Source organism: Polypterus senegalus, chromosome 6, assembly GCF_016835505.1.
Source record: "Polypterus senegalus isolate Bchr_013 chromosome 6, ASM1683550v1, whole genome shotgun sequence".
Lineage (NCBI taxonomy): Eukaryota > Metazoa > Chordata > Cladistia > Polypteriformes > Polypteridae > Polypterus > Polypterus senegalus.
The window spans coordinates 184,887,225-184,904,279 of record NC_053159.1 but is presented as its reverse complement, the minus strand read 5'-3'; the positions used below and the strand labels follow the sequence as shown (position 1 = coordinate 184,904,279).

The window sequence follows — 17,055 nt, the reverse complement described above, 5'->3', positions numbered from 1 at the left end:
CCGTCAGAGCTGAATGCGATCAGATACAGTGGTGACGTTTGACACTGGAGCGCCTGCACCTATGTTCCTCTTAGCCAGGATTACATTTTTTCAAAATTTTTTGGGATTTTTAAAGTTTGTCCAGTTTCACTACCAAGTGGGCGGAGCCACGGGGCACAGCTAGTTTATAATAGTTGTCTTCCTATTATATAGTGCCCTTTCTATCTCTCTATCTATCTATATACAGCGGGATGCACAATGCGTCGATCGCGATCGACCGGTAGATCGCAAAGGCAGTGCTGGTAGATCGCGTTGCATTCCAAATTTTTTTTTTTAAACGTTAGTCTATCATATGTCCTCCCTATGGTATTTGCCACTTGATTGACATACAGGGCGGCCAGTCTGAGATCTCTTCTCTTCTCACACACTGGTCACCCCGCACGTACAATCAAACACGCGAGCTACTGCAAAACTCCGGCTGTGATCTAGTTAGCCTTCCAATTTATATCGACTAAAGAAGGAATTTAAAAAAAAAAATGTTTGGGGAGGGTATGGGCTGGATGTGGAAACGGAAGAGGAATTTTTTTCTCACAATGTCACAATCGAAGTGCGTTTGTCTGATCTGTCAGTCTATCATTGCTATTCCAAAGAAGGAAAATGTGGAAAGGCACTCTCGAACTGTTCATAAAAACTACGAAACTGACTTCCTTCCAAAAAGCGATCTGAGAAAGAGAAAAGGGAGGGAACTAAAATCACAGTTAATCAGACAGCCGTCATTTTTCAATCGGCTGAATTCAAAAGCTCGTTGACTGCATTACTCGGCTCTACTTATTTATGCTAGTCAGCCTTTTCCCACATGACGATTATTAAATCCAAATACTGCAGTGACCATAAATGTATTGAATTGTTATTGTGCCATAAAGGTTATTCGGTTATGCATGGAACGACAACATACATCTCATGTATAAAGTATACTCAGTATATATATATATATATATATATATATATATATATATATATATATATATATATATATATATATAATTTTTAATGTAGGTAGATCATTTCGACCTGGTCATTTTAAAAGTAGCTCGCAAGCCGAAAAAGTGTGGGCACCCCTGATCTATTATATAGTGCCTTTAATGTCTAGCTATCTATGTAAATGATGTCATATGGTGCCTTTCATTCCTATCTATCTATCTGTCTATCTATCTATCTATCTATTATATAGTGCCTTTCACATCTATCTATCTGTCTATTATATAGTGCCTTTCATATCTATCTATCTATCTATCTATCTATCTATCTATCTATCTATCTATCTATCTATCTATCTATCTATCTAAACATGGTGCTCTTTTATCTATCTATTATATGGTGCCTTTTCTATTTAAACGCTTTGAGTATGGGAAAAGTGCTATATAAATAAAATGTATTATTATTATTTTTATCTTTCTGTCTGTCTACCTAAACTTTCAAGCTGAGCTGCCAACACTGTCTTTGGGATGCTCTTGCACATCACGATGACACTGACTGTTCATAAGATGAACTCCGTTGGGCTAACAAGTTATAAAACTCCGCCGTTTGACTAACTACAGACCTCCACCATTATAGCTGCTGTGGCAAAAAAAACAAGCCTCCGACCGGCTGATTACAACGACAGCAGGCGGCCCCACACGTCAGGTTAAGCTCCAGCCCTGAAGTGGTCCCCGGTGGCTGCGATCTCGTTGGAATATGGCAGCTTTCTGCGTGATGGTGATGGTGGCGGAGCAGCTGTAATGTTACTTTATGACTCCATAATGTGAGTCAAATCAAATGATTGCGTATTTTATGTCCCCCCTAATAATTTGGAAGATTAATGTTGTCTCTTGGCAATCACTGCAACAACCATTTCCTGCAGGCTTGTCTTGGGCGTTTGAAGGATTCTTACAGCTTACTGTGTCTTATTGAATGTCAAAAATGTAAAAAAGTTATTTGAGATTTGAACTTTTCACTTCAGAATGTCAGTTAAGTGCTCAGCGGCTTTTCGGGGTCTGTCGTTTCATTGTGTGCGAGCTTAGGAAATTTGGATTGTTTTTTTACAATTCAAGTACAGGCAGTCCCCGGGTTACGTACGAGACAGGGACTGTAGGTTTGTACTTAAGTTGAATTTGTATGTAAGTCAGAACAGGTCCATTATTTTAATAAATGCTATTGTTGACCGACTGTAACCAAGTGCTCTGCCAATGAATGATGGAGTGTCACCCCTCTCTGACCTTTTTACTATTTCTACTTTATTTTCAATGCTGATGGTTTTTCTCTTCTTTACTGTATCACCAGCACTTTCATCAGATTTGTGTTTCAGAGACATTCTTGAAGGGTGAAGACAAAAGGTTAAGATGAGCTCTTCTGCACAGCACTGTAGATGTTATCACAGCAGGAAGGCACCCGTCATCAACACGTCTGATGTACTGACGAGAGACGACTTCCTGCTATGTGCGTAACAGGCCTGCTATTGAGAATAAATGGGGGCAGAGAGGGGCGATTCACCACCAGTCCACCTCACAGTCACCTCCACTACAGTATACTGCCTGCAGTGTCCACCCACTGAGAACGAACAGGGTGTGGCCAAAGGCGGGTAGTGATTCGCCCACCACCACCACCATTCAACAGGTAGCCCTCCGAGGCAAACTACAATGCTGTCCCCCGCCACCCCTCTCACCCTCAATGGCCTCCGTTATGCCCCGACCGGGTCACTGCTTGCAGCATCACCAGATGCTCACCGAGAATGAACAGGGCAGCTGTTTGAGGGACACTACAAGGCTGTGTGGTGGGCAGGCATTGAAACGCCACCCTCTGCGCCATCCTGGCTCCGTCCAGTCAGGAGCAGTAGCTATGACAGTGTGGTGGACGGGCAGCGAAACGCCCCATCAAGCCTCCGTCCTGCATACGAGTGGTATCAGCGGTCCCTGGTAACTGCTTGCAGCGCCCCAACTGCCCCATTCATCAATCGGAGCTGCCCGAGGGACACTACACTGCGTGAGCAGCGAAATCGCCCCCCTCCAGCCACCGCTCGCAGCGTCTCCAGGCCGAAGATGGCGGAGCGGCAATTACTGATGAGCCTGCGTCGCATCAACCAGACAGATGAAGGAACAGCTGCGGCCCCCATTCATAAGTCGTATGTCCGTAACTTGGGGACTACCTGTAATCTTTTGAAGGAATTCTAGAGTTAAGACATATCTAATCAGAAAGGAATAATCCACCCAAAAATGATCATTTTTTTAAGATTCTAGGGTGCTTTGGCCCCTCCTCGCTTCGCTAGCCAACTCCCGGGCCTGCACTACACATCAGAAACTTCACGTCTCTGCCGCTCGCGTGTGTGGATTTCACTTTCACCAGACAACTAATCTTTTCATTTTCGCAGATACGCCTCTTCATTGGGAAAAAACGCTACTTTTTACTGATGGTAACACGAATTAGACGATCTACAAGTCTGCGACTTAAAGTTTAAAGCCAAACAATATCTCCATCCTTCTGTCATGTCACCTATGTCCATATATTCAATCTCTTTTCGCTTTTACCTTTTGGTCAATATTGCATTGAATTGTGATTCCGTGTTTGGCCTTACATCGTGACAATGCAACGTATAACTGAATATCGTTTCTTTCTCTCTACGCGAACTTTGTCTGACAATAGCATTCACACAAATGAGAAATGATTGAACCGTGTGTGTGGCTGTAAATGTTTTAAATGTTGGTTGCGAGACTTCTCCAAATCTCTTTGCATAAAGTCTTGTCTCCCAGGGCTTGAAATTTTCTCTCACGTATGTGGATTTCACTTTCACCAGACAACTAATCTTTTAATTCTTGTGGATACGCTTCTTTATTGGGAAGAAACACTACTTTTCCCTGATGGCAACATGAATTAGACGATCTACAAGTTTCCGACTTAAAGTTTAAATCCAAACAATATCTACATACTTCTGACCTATCACCTATGTCCATATATTCAATCTCTTTTCACTGTTTTGTTATTTCATCGAGTAATAATTTCTGTTTCTTTACGCTAATGCGATCTCATTTATTTGAGACATTAGAATTTTCATACTTCAATTATCTCTAACCTGCTCTGCATGTGTATCAATCACACCAACGCTTTTGAATTTTTTACGACATTCTACTTTGTCATCTACTCTTTGTCTTTTATTTCCGGCCCCGGGTCTGGTTCAATCTCTTGGCACAAAGTCTCATCTCGCGGGACATGAAAGTATCTCGCTGAGAAGGTCACATCTCATCTCCCTGAACAGGTCTCGTCTCGGCCCAGGATTTTTTTATATAATAGAGAGATTTAGTCCATGTGGTTTTCATTTATGGCCGAGGGAAAAAATTTAATCTTGCATTTTCATGGAGAGCAGACATTAATGTTTATGATAGAATAGACGTCTATGGAGAACAAGGCTGGAAAAACGTCCATTTAAAAAAAAAAAAACGAATTTGACTCGTGTCACATGATCCATAATCATCTACTCGCATGCTCACACCGGCAAAACGCGTGCAGTTCTTCCTAACATATTGAAAGTATGCTAGACAAATAGGAGGCCCATTTAAAGGAGACCATGCTTTTCAATTAAAGACAGGACTCTTGACCAATGAATAAGGGGGGGAGGCGGGACTTCAATTCATAAGTATGGCCCACTGTGGAAAAAATAGGCATTTTGGTGAGAGGGGGGGGATATTTCTTTGTTATTCTTTGCATAGGATTCAAATCATTCATTCCTGGTTCATCCCCAAGATGTCCTAAAGATTTCAGCCTGCAAGACGTCTAAAATAAGAAGAGTTTGAGTCGATTCTGTGAAGTCGTATTTGACCTTCTCTACGTGGACTTAAAACATAACACGGTCCTGAGAACTCCTTACCAACAGAATGAAGCTTATGGAGCTGCTTTAGTCATCTGGCCATGCCTTATAATTTGCGAATTCATCCATTAAAGCGTCCTTCATATCTTATTAACACTGAAAGTCGTCACATATAATGGCGTGCTCTTATTATTTCATACGACTCCTGTAATTTCACCTCAAGCTCTTCCTCTAAACATGGCCAATGTTCAGCATGTCACTTGCTTACATATGAGAAGGATTTGTGAACAGTTTATAGTCACACACTTGAACAGAAAAACTGAAAACATACAAACACGGTTTCTTGTATTGGACTCAAAAATACACGATACGTTTGAGATCCCCAACTTCTTTATGTGAATCAAACACATACAGTAGATCACGTTGTACTCACAGCTGTCTGCACATTTATGAGCCACTCACCTCCTTCCAAATCACAGACATACAACTGAGTCACAACACTGACGGGATCAGCTGAGAGTCACAATGTCCAAGCAGCTTAGACCAGTTCAAATCCGGGGGCAGCGAGGGAGGGCGGGGCCAATGCCAGCCATAAAGCCAAGGAAGGTGGTGCCAGTCCACTGCAGGGCACAGTCGCAAACTCTGGGGCAAACACTGAGGAAGCAGGAAACTGAATCTGCAATATCTATGATACAGAGACGCCATTTGTGTCTAACAATTACATGCAGTAGAGTAGTGTCTTCCTCTCTACCTGCCTACCTACCAATCTAGAACATGCTGCCATTCTGATGTGTTTTAAAGAGTGTCTTTCATGTCTATCGCTTGTATAACGCCATTCATATTGGTCTGCCTGTCTAATGTATGGTGCCATTTACATCTGTCTGTCTTCTGTATCATACTTTCCCTCTCCCTACTGATCATCTGACCCTTACTATTTTTAGCTTATCATGTAACAATTCCTCCCGCACGCTGACACAAGACGATCGCTACTGCTAACCTGTCCTAAGTGATGGCAGAGGATAAAAGGATAGGCCAATATTACACCCCAATAAATCTCCCATATACCCATCAGGAGTGGGCAGGAGGAGGAGTATAGGAACCTAAGCAAGAACTTTGTTAAATGGTGCGATTCAAACCACCTACAACTGAATACCAGCAAAACCAAGGAGATGGTGGTGGATTTTAGGAGGCCCAGGCCCCTCATGGACCCCGTGATCATCAGAGGTGACTGTGCAGAGGGTGCAGACCTATAAATACCTGGGAGTGCAGCTGGATGATAAATTGGACTGGACTGCCAATACTGATGATCTGTGTAAGAGAGGACAGAGCCGACTATACTTCATTAGAAGGCTGGCGTCCTTCAACATCTGCAATAAGATGCTGAAGATGTTCTATCAGATGGATGTGGTGAGTGCCCACTTCTACTGGGGAGGCAGCAGAAAGAAGAGGGACGCCTCACGCCTGGACAAACTGGTGAGGAAGACAGGTTCTATTGTAGGCACGGAGCTGGACAGTCTGACATCCGTGGAAGAGCGACGGGCACTGAGCAGACTCCTGTCAATCATGGAGAATCCACTGCATCCACTGAACAGGATCATCTCCAGACAGAGGAACAGCTTCAGCGACACTGACAGACTGAGGAGACCCCACACTATACGACTCTTCAGTTCCACTCGGCTGGTAAATGTTAATGTTATACAAAATTATAGACTGTTATACCTGCCTGGCACTCTCCACAGTGCATTTTTTAACTTGCAGTGCACTTTTATTGCTCTTTAATTTAAGATTGTTTTTTATCAACATGCTGCTGCTGGAGTATGTGAATTTCCCCTCGGGGATTAATAAAGTATCTATCTATACTATCTATCTATTATATAGTGCCTTTCATATCTGTCTATCTATCTGTAGTGTCTTTCATTTCTTTCTGTCTATCTATCTAGTGCCTTTCCTATCTATCATTCTCTTTGTTCATCTACAGTATCTATTATAAAGTGCCTTTCATGTCTGTCTACCTATTCTATATATTGCACCTTTCCATGTCTATCTATCTGTTCATCATGTAGTGCATTTGGCTATCTATCTATCTATCTATCTATCTATCTATCTATCTATCTATCTATCTATCTATCTATCTATCTATCTATCTATCATATAGTGCCTTTCCTATCTATCTATCTATCTATCATATAGTACCTTTCCTATCTATCTATCTATCTATCATATAGTGCCTTTCATATCTATCTATCTATCATATAGTTCCTGTCATATCTATCTATCATTTAGTGCTTTTCCTACCTATCTATCTATCATATAGTGCCTTTCCTATCTATCTATCTATCATATAGTGCCTTTCCTATCTATCTATCTATCTATCATATAGTGCCTTTCATATCTATCTATCTATCATATAGTGCCTTTCCTATCTATCTATCTATCTATCCATCTATCTGCCTATCTAAATGTGCACTGATGAGTGCGTCTCATACCCACCTATTATATAATCTCTTATACAGTATGTCTTTGATATTTATTGTACAGGCACTTTAAAATACATTACGAGGTGCCTTTCTTTTACATCTATCAATCTATTATATGGTGATTGCGAACCTTTTAGAGACCGAGTGCCCAAACTGCAACCCAAAACCCACTTATGTATCGCAAAGAGCCAACACGGCAATTTAACCTGAATACTGAGGCTTTAATTTAGAAAAAAACAACTCATACATTAACATCTTTTGTCTTAAAAGAACAACACAATAACAGAGTTTTCAATGATGCAAACCATTTGTTATTGAAAGGTAAAAGTTTGCATTTGGTGTGCTTTTGAACAATTAATGTGATTTTTGCTGTTGTATGCATGCTGATAGTTTGTCTAACCTTGGCTCATACTTTGTAAGTTTGAGAGCAACACATGCAGCACTCAGGTCATCTGTTAGTCTGTTTCTGGTGTCAGATTTGACAGAATTCAAAGCAGAAAACAGCTGCTCACAAGCATAAGACGATCCAAACAAAATGAGGAAAGCAATCCCAAGTGATTTCATTGACTTAAAATGATTTGGCAGAGAATTCCACACTTTAAGGAGTTCATTTTCAGAACTAACTGTGCTGTCTTCTTTGTCATCCCTTCTATCATCTCAAGTGTTTCACGCAGGTCTTCCCCATTAACCTTCGTTCCCGTTCGCTCTCTCTATTTTTTCCCCCTTTCCATCCGCCTCGCGCTTCTTTACATATTACAGGGACGTGTATCAGGTGTGGCGATTAGCAGCTCCAGCCGCACTACTACACCCCCCTTCTAAGCCGCGAGTGCAGCAATTATCTATTAAAACTGGCCTTTTCAATTTTGAGCTGTGGCCCCGCTATACCACATCCCCTTCAACCCCACCACGGGAATCACCTTCGCCACCGACTCAACAGGCTGCCGTCCGCACTGCACCCTCGCGCCACACGTGAGCCGCCCGCCTTACCCAGACATGAGCTGGCTGGGATTGGCTCTAGCAGACCCCCGTGACCCTGTAGTTAGGATATAGCGGGTTGGATAGTGAATGGGTGGATGGATGGATGAACTCTTAACACTTTGGGATGGTTTTCCATCTGAAAGGCACTATATAACTTCATTAGCTTCCTGTCTCAGCGGTCACAGAACAAGCAAATAAATGTAAATCTAATGGACAGGGAGATAGATAAATAACTAGGAAAGGTGCTTTATAATAAATAGACGTGAAATACTCTATAAGATAGACATGTACATAATTATTAAAGGCACTATGTGATTGATAGATAGACATGATGGGCATTACGTAACATACAGTTGTGCTTGAAAGTTTGTGAACCCTTTAGAATTTTTTATATTTCTGCATAAAATATGACCTAAAACATCATCAGATTTTCACTCAAGTCCTAAAAGTAGATAAAGAGAAACCAGTTAAACAAATGAGTCAAAAATATTATACTTGGTCATTTATTTATTAAGGAAAATGATTGAATATGACATATCTGTGAGTGGCAAAAGTATGTGAACCTCTCGGATGATCAGTTAGTTTGAAGGTGAGGTGTCATGAAGGTGAGGTGTCAGGTGTCCGGTGTTTTCAATCAATGGGATGCCAATCAGGTGTGAGTGGGCACCCTGTGTTATTTCAAGAACAGGATCTATCAAAGTCTGCTCTTCACAACACGTTTGTGGAAGTGTATCATGGCACGAACAAAGGAGATTTCTGAGGACCTCACAAAAAGAGTTGTTGATGCTCCTCAGGCAGGAGAAGGTTACAAAACCATCTCTGAAGAGTTTGGACTCCACCAATCCACAGTCAGACTGATTGTGTACAAATGGAGGAAATTCAAGACCATTGTTACCCTCCCCAGGAGTGGTCGACCAACAAAGATCACTCCAAGAGCAAGACACACGTGTAATAGTCGGCGAGGTCACAAAGGACCACAGGGTAACTTCTAAGCAGCTGAAGGCCCCTCTCACATGGGCTAATGTTCATGTTCATGAGTCCACCATCAGGAGAACACTGAACAACAATGGTGTGCATGGCAGGGTTGCAAGGAGAAAGCCACTGCTCTCCAAAAAAAACATTGCTGCTCGTCTGCAGTTTGCTAAAGATCACGTGGACAAACCAGAAGGCTATTGGAAGATATTCTGTGGACAGATGAGACCAAAATAGAACTTTTTGGTTTAAGTGAAAAGCGTTATGTTTGGAGAAAGGAAAACACTGCATTCCAGCATAAGAACCTTATCTCATCTGTGAAACATGGTGGTGGTAGTATCAGGGTTTGGGCCTGTTTTGCTGCATCTGTGCCAGGACGGCTTGCCTTTATTGATGGAACAATGAATTCTGAATTATATCAGAGAATTGTAAAGGAAAATGTCAGGACATCTGTCCATGAAGTGAACCTCAAGAGAAGGTGGGTCATGCAGCAAGACAATGACCCTAAGCACACAAGTCGTTCTACCAAAGAATGATTAAAGAAGAACAAAGTGAATGTTCTGGAATGGCCAAGTCAAAGTCCTGACCTTAATCCAATCGAAATGTTGTGGAAGGACCTGAAGCGAGCAGTTCATGTGAGGAAACCCACCAACATCCCAGAGTTGAAGCTGTTCTGTACGGAGGAATGGGCAAAAATTCCAGGAATGATCAGAAGTTACCGGAAACGTTTAGTTGTAGTTATTGGGGGGTCACAGCAGATACTGAAAGTAAAGGTTCACATACTTTTGCCACTCACAGATATGTAATATTCGATCATTTTCCTTAATAAATAAATGATCAAGTTTAATATTTTTGTCTCATTTGTTTAACTGGTTTCTCTTTATCTACTTTTAGGACTTGAGTGAAAATCTGATGATGTTTTAGTTCATATTTATGCAGAAATAGAGAAAATTCTAAAGGGTTCACAAACTTTCAAGCACAGCTGTATGTTACGTAATGCCCATCATGTCTATCTATCAATCACATAGTGCCTTTAATAATTATGTACATGTCTATCTTATAGAGTATTTCACGTCTATTTATTATAAAGCACCTTTCCTAGTTATTTATCTAATTATCCATTAGATTTACATTTATTTGATTGTTCTGCAACTGCTGAGACAGGACGCTAATGAAGTTATATAGTGCCTTTCAGATGGAAAACCATCCCAAAGTGTTAAGAGTTCATCCATCCATCCATTATCCAACCCACTATATCCTAACTACAGGGTCACAGGGGTCTGCTGGAGCCAATCCCAGCCAACACAGGGTGCAAGGCAGGAACAAATCCCAGGCAGGGTGCCAGCCCACCGCAGGGCACACACCAGGGACAATTTAGAATTGCCAATGCCCCTCACCTGCATGTCTTTGGACTGTGGGAGGAAACGAGAGACACGGGGAGAACATGCAAACTCCACGCAGGGAGGACCCTGGAAGTGAACCCGTGTCTCCTAACTGTGAGGCAGCAGCGCTACATTAAGAGTTCATCAGTTTCCTTAGTTCTAATATGAGCAAAATGAGTCAGAACTGGGAGCCTTATAACGTTATATAGTGTCTTTCCACAGAGAACGCCATCCTAAAGGCGTGTTATATTTTTATGCCACCCACCCATCCATCTATCCATCCATTTTCAGATTCAGCTCATTAAATGCAGGAGCGCAGGGTACTCAGGTCAGCGCTGACCTGGATAGGATCTGACGTAGGGTCACAAATGAGTCTCAGGTGGGGTGCCAGTCTTCTGCTGGGCAGATTTACAACCCACCCACATAAAACACCACATTGGCTCAATTTAAAGCCCCCAGCTGTCCTAAACTGCAGGTCTTTGGGATGAGGAAGGAAAACTGAAAATTTAAATTAAAGCTGTTTACATTTCTCCCTGTTTTGGACGCATTCTGATGAGATGTCTTCCTCAGATATATACGGCAGAATTGATGGGGACTGGACTTACACACTTATAATGTTATATAGCGCCTTTCTAATGGAATGGCATTCTTAAATGTGCTATGTCTATAATATAAATATGATTCTGTATTACTGACAAGGATGTTATGGAACATCACACATGGGAAGCAAGGTTCCTCTGGGTCATACAATAAGGTAATGGTGGCAATAACATCCAAACCCTAATGTTATATAGCGCCTTTCCACAGCGACAAACATCCCAATAAGTGTTAAATTTATAATAAAAGCAGATACACATTTTTTTTAATTTCATTTGGTGTCTGAGTAATGAAAACACTCTCTTGAGGTTACAAAGCAGAATTAATGGTGGTGGAGATTCTGCCGGCACCCTTATGGTGTTATATAGCGTCTTTCAAACAGAATACCATATGAAGGTGGGCTATATTTAAAGTAAAAATATTCCATCCATCCATTATCCAACCTGCTATATCTTAACTACAGGGTCACAGGGTTCTGCTGGAGCCGGGAAGTGAACCCAGGTGTCCTTACTGTGGGGCAGCAGCGCTACCCACTGCGCCACCATGCCGTCCCCAGTAAAAATATTCTACAGCAAAATTCACATTTACATTTATGTTAAAAGTATTTCTCCATTTTTATAATGCGATGTCCGAGTGATGAGAAGACTCACTTGAGGTTACAAGGAAGAATTAGTGGTGGTGGAGGTTCAGCCGGCACCCTTACGATGTTATATAGTGCCTTTCAAACTGAATGCCATATCGAGGTGGGCTATAGTTAAAGTATAAATATTTCCATATTAATACCTTAGGTGTCCCAATGGGTGAAGTAACTAGTTAGGGTCACGCACTGAGTCAATGATGTGGAATCTTACAATGTTATATAGTGCCTTTCAACAGGAGCACCATATCCAGGTGGGCTGTGTGTAAAGTATTCATATTTCTAAATTAACACCTTAGTTGTCCTAAAGTATAAAGTAAATATCTTAGGGCCACACATTGGCTCAACGGCGGGGGTTGAATCTGCCCCCTTTTGTTTTATAGCGCCTTTCTGTACAGAACATCATCTCCATTTATATAGGCTTCATCTTTTACTTTTTAATCTTTAGCTGTTCACTTGATTTGCTCAGACTTACACTTGGAGAACCTGAACCTGCACCTCTATATTATTATATAGCACCTTTCCAATGGCCTGTCACAAAGTGTATTACATTTATTGTTCAATTTTCTCAAAAGTTACATTTATATAATATTTCATAGATTCATAAATTTGGATGGAGTGGTGGCTCTGAGGCTAGGGATCTGCACTGGCGATCAGAAGGTTGCCGGGTTAAATTCCATAAATGCTCTGTTGGGCCCCTGAGCAATGCCCTTAACCTGCAATTGCTGAGCGCTTTGAGTCGTGAGAAAAGCATTATATAAATGCAAAGAATTATTATTATTACTGTGGTGGGCTGGCGCCCTGCCCGGGGTTTGTTTCCTGCCTGGCGCCCTGTGTTGGTTGGGTTTGGCTCCAGCAGACCCCCATGACCCTGTAGTTAGGATATAGCGGGTTGGATAATGGATGGATGGATTATTATTATTATTATTTTATATATAGATTTCATTTTTTAGTATTGGACCTCTGTTTGCTTAATTGAGAAATACACATGAGAATAATTGGGAATTAAACCTGCCCCTGTATGGTATTATATAGCGCCTTTCATATGACGTGCCTTTACAAAGTGTATTATACTTATATAGATTTTTCCTAGATTTTTTTTTTTTATTTTATTAAAATGAAATAAGCTTCTCGGTGTCACACTTGACACTTGAAAGGGCATCTTGACGTTATATAGCGCCTTTCCGTGCAGAACATCAGCACAATGAGTGTTACATTCATAGACATTCTCATTTTTTACTACTTGATCTCTTTTTCCTTAACTGCGAGGTGCACATGAGAATTACTGGGATTTGAACAGTTTTTCCCATATTTCTAAAATGGATGATCTAGCACTTGAAATAACCTGCACGGGGGTCACACAATGAGGCAGTGGTGGGAATTGACAGGGCGCCCTTACCGTTATATAGCGCCTTTCCATTTAGATGCCACTTGATTGTGTATTAGTAGTGTTGAGATCGCTGTCTGGTGTAGTGGCTGTCGCTTGGGGGGCTGGCATTGTCGCGGTTTTCTGTCCGTGGTGTGTCGACTGTATGTTAATATTTTTAAATGAGCACGAAGCAACGGGTCAGCACTTTTTACGTGTTCTAGTTTTATTTCGCGACAAAAACAATCGCATACATAATATTTTCTTAAATAATCACAATACACCTGCAGTTCTAAAAAATCTAGACATTGCATCCTAAAAAAAAAAAGAGAGAGAGAAAATAAATATGCTTGGTCTCCTTTTTTAATGATGCGGGCTGATGCTACCTGATCTCGCGTGTTTCCGCCGCACTCGGCTTTTCGGGGACATCTCGCAGGATTCCTCGACCCGCACCGCACCGGTACAGACGCTGCCATGATAATCGCCCCCCGAGATCAGAGTCGCTGTCACAGAGAGCAACGCATCAAATTCCTGACGGGGTAACTCGCATCCCAAAAGAGTCGCTCGTGTTTTTTTGTTTTATTCATTTATTTATTTATTTATTTATTTATTTATATTCCTGTAGGTCATTTTCTTAGTTTTTATTATCGATTATAAGCCCACCAGATAAAGAATTGAAATGCTAAGACTGAATCAATGGAAGACAGACCGAGATACCCACGGGAGGCTGCAACACACCCAGACGAGCCCCGCGGAGGCTGCACCCGAGCACAACGGCGCTTACCTGGGCTACGTAGGACGAGGTCGCTCGCTCGTGTAGGATGCTGGATGCGGCGCTGTCAACGAGATGCGCTGCGGCGCCACGGCTCTCCGCACTTGCACGCCTGCTGCATCGCCCTCTTCTGTCAGCCGATCTCTTTTTCTTCCTTTTCTTTTCTTCTTTCTTTCTATCTATTGCTTTTTCATTCAGATGTCTATTCCGGTGGCGAATAAGCCCACATCCCCACTTGGCTGCTCCTCGGCCGCCACGCTCCTCCCTGCAGCTGAAAGCTCTGCGGTGTCCGCTAATATGCGGACTGGATCTCGTCGCGCACAGGGTAAGAGGTAGGGTGTCATTGAGAGTGGAGGGGTCTTGATGGCCTTAGCTCGCAATTTCGAAGTATAGCTCTAATTTTTTAACTGCACTGTTCTGTCGCACCGCAGTGGATCACCGGCATAACAAAATAAAATAAAATAAATTTAAAGAACTGCAAGTATTCCTTCGGCATTGATTTATTTATTTATTATTATTTTTTTACTTATACGGGCACGAATTCTCATTATGAAACAGAATCACGAACGCTTTACCGGTCTGTAGAGTTCACCATGAAAGGCGCTATATAAGTTAGTGGTGAAGATTGAATCGGAACTCTTCTCATACAGCGTCCTTCCACAATAATAATAATAAAAAAAAAAAAATCCCGATGATTGTTAGACTTCCGTTGAAAGCAATTCCCCATTTCTACTAGCTGATGTCTGTGCAATGGAAACGAGGATTCAACCTGCAGCCTTATGATGTAATATAGCGCCTTTCAAACAGAAATCTCTATTAGGGTGTGCTATATTTAAAGTCCACGTTTTTCCATCATTAAAACCTGAAGAGTGACTTTAGGATTACAGAATGAGCCAATGTTGGGGATTGAATCGGCACCCTTTGTGATGTAATATAGCGCCTTTCAAACAGATTTTTTTTTTGTTGTTCTTTATTTCAACTTATACAATTTCTTGTATTAGGAATTTGTCACAGCGCAGGATCAGCCATTGTACAACAAGCGCCCCTGGAGCAATTGAAGGTTAAGGGCCTCGCTCAAGGGCCCAGCAGAGTAGGATCTCTTTTGGCATCCTGGCAACCTTTGGGATACCAGCGCAGATCCTCAGCCTCAGAGCCACCACTCCAGCCAATATATTAGGGTGTGCTATATTTCAAGTCCAGGTTTTTCCATTATTAAAACCTTAGGAGTGAAGTAATTACCTTAGGATTACAGAATGAGCCAATGGTGGGAATTAAATCTGCACCCTTTTGATGCCATGCCTGTCGTTTCAGTTGGAAGGCATTATGGGAATTTATTTTTAAAGTACAAAAATTTCCATATTAATCCTGAATGAACTAACTTGTGGTTACCCACCGAGTCAATGATGGAGTTTAAATCTGCGCCCTTATGTTATACAGGGTCTTTCAAACAGAATGCCATATCAAGGTGGGGTATATTTCCATGCATCCAGTATCCAACCTGCTATATCCTAACACAGGGTCATGGGGGTCTGCTGGAGCCAATCCCAGCCAACACAGGGCGCAAGACAGGAAACAAACCCCGGGCAGGGCGCCAGCCCACCACAGGGCACAAACACCAAGGACAATTTAGGATCGCCAATGCACCTGACCTGCATGTCTTTGGACTGTGGGAGGAAACCCACGCAGACACAGGGAGAACATGCAAACTCCACGCAGGGAGGACCCAGGAAGCGAACTGCAAGGCAGCAGAGCTACCACTGCGCCACTGTGCCACCCTGGGGTATATTTAAAGCACACATATAAAACACCCCAATGTTTGTTACATTTTTAGTCAAAGGATTTTGCTCTTTTTACAATTTGATGTCTGACTCACTTGGACTGACAAGAAAGAATGGTGATTCACCCTCATTATGTTATATAGCGCCTTTTTAAATGGATTGCCATATTAGGGTGTGCTATAGGGGCGGCACGGTGGCACAGCGGTAGCGCTGCTGCTTCACAGTTAGGAGACCTGCGGGTTCGCTTTCCGGGTCCGAGTTTGCATGTTCTCCCCGTGTCTGCGTGGGTTTCCTCCCACAGTCCAATCGCATTGGCAATCCTAAACTGTGCTTGATGTGTGTGTGCCCTGCGGTGGGCTGGCACCCTGCCCGGGGTTTGTTCCTGCCTTGTGCCCTGTGCTGGCTGGGATTGGCTGTAGTTTGGATCTAGCAGGTTGGATAATGGATGGATGGAAAAATTTGCCTTTCTTGCCCATCAATCCACACTCAATAACACATAATGACAAAGTGAACACCACATTAGGTCATTAGTCTTCAGGTTAGAAAATCAAAAACTGAAATCTCTCATTCCTGGAAATATTCAGCCCCTTTGCTAAGGAAGTCCAAATTGTGCTTCTGTTTGCTTGAATTCTCCCTGAGGTGTGTCGAGACCCTGACTGGAGTCCACCGGTGGTAAAGGAACTTGACCGGACATCACAGGTGACACGTGGGCCTTTCTAAATGTTATTGAAGGTCTCACACTTCACTCTGCATGTCGGGACAGAAACACAAACCATGAAGTCCAAGGACGTCTGTGTAGACCTGCGCGGCCAGATTGTGGTGAGGCGCTCAAAACCACTTGTCAAAGCTTTGAGTGTTTCCAGGAGCACAGCGTCCTCAATCATTGTGAGAATGGAAGAAGTCTGGAACATCTGGGACTCTTCAAAGAGCCGGCTGTCTGTCTAAGTTGAGTAACAAGGAAAGAAGAGCCTTGGTCAGTTTTAAATATCTGGGATTAAGAAGCCAATGGTTACTCTAACAGAGCTTCAGAAGTCCTCTGCTGAGATGGGAGAACCTGTGGGAAGGAAGGACAACCATCCCAGTAGCACTCCATCATTTAGATGTTTATGGTGGAGTGGCTAGACAGAAGCCACCATTGATTAAAAAGACCTGGAGAGCACAAGGGAAAAGATTCTTTGATCCAATGAGACAAAAAAATGAACTCTTGGGGCAGAACTCCAGGCGCTATGTATGGTGAAGACCAGATACTGCTAATCGCCTGCTCAATACAAACCCAGTGATGA

At 42.4% G+C, this 17,055-nt stretch overlaps 1 protein-coding gene across 1 annotated transcript in view; it reads right to left on the bottom strand.

Moving 5' to 3' along the window:
• The window catches only part of osbpl6 (oxysterol binding protein-like 6), a 225,461-nt gene extending 211,018 nt beyond the window's left edge, over positions 1–14,443 (bottom strand). Inside the window, exon 1 of the mRNA XM_039757717.1 lies at positions 14,007–14,443. The gene's annotated coding sequence lies outside the window, so the exon portion shown is untranslated. The remainder of the gene's footprint in view (positions 1–14,006) is intronic.
• Positions 14,444–17,055: the final 2,612 nt, after the last annotated feature.